Source organism: Saprolegnia parasitica (assembly GCF_000151545.1).
Source record: "Saprolegnia parasitica CBS 223.65 unplaced genomic scaffold supercont2.105, whole genome shotgun sequence".
NCBI lineage: Eukaryota > Oomycota > Saprolegniomycetes > Saprolegniales > Saprolegniaceae > Saprolegnia > Saprolegnia parasitica.
The window spans coordinates 31,620-32,410 of NW_012156499.1; the positions used below are offsets into that span (position 1 = coordinate 31,620).

General features: G+C 42.7%; 1 non-coding gene across 1 annotated transcript; it reads right to left on the reverse strand.

Annotated features, from left to right (window-relative positions):
* Positions 1-30: 30 nt before the first annotated feature.
* SPRG_30153 lies at positions 31-111 on the reverse strand. Its single transcript has one exon. It is a non-coding gene; the product is annotated as a tRNA-Ser (tRNA).
* Positions 112-791: the final 680 nt, after the last annotated feature.

Consider the following 791-nt stretch of genomic DNA (forward strand, 5'->3'; position numbering starts at 1 on the left):
GACTGCAGATGACTTCATCGTACTATATTTCGACAGCTGTGAGATTTGAACTCACGCGGGTGACCCCAGTAGATTTCTAGTCTACCGCCTTAACCGCTCGGCCAAGCTGTCGTTGTTACATATTTTATTTTGATTTTTGCCATTTATTTTCCACACATTAATTTCTTTTTCACATTTTTTCCTTTTCTTTTCTTTTCACACACGCTATCTCATATCGATGCACCACGGCTCACATAGCACTCTACTCCGTCAATACATACCACCAACAAGTCGCAATTTCTCACTGAGCTCCTGCAAATCACATTACCTGTCATTTATATATCTTATTTGGCACCGAATGAAGGTTCCGTTTAAAGGCAGCCACACCACGTACATCGTGACTCTAGAATACCAAAGAGTGTCTTCAGGAAAAGGAGCCGCATCGTCTTGCTTTGCCCATGCAAGCGTCAGACCTCTCATTTATTATACCTGATTTTGCGCCAAACTAAGGCGGAATTTTAAAGGCAACCGCACTGCATGCATTGTGACTATAGAATACCAAAGAATTTATTCAGAAAAGTGGCCACGTTCTCCGTCCTTGTGGACTTCTTGGATGACCTCTCATATTTTATAATTTGTTTCTAGTCAAACGATCGCAAAATCAAACAGCCAGCCACGCCACATTCATGAGAACTATTGAATAGCAAGGGAAAATACTCATAGAAGTGGCGGCCTCCACCTTCGAGTCATTCTTTCGGCGCTATTTTGGGGACCAAATAAAATACCACACCACATGCCCGTCCCTATCGCTG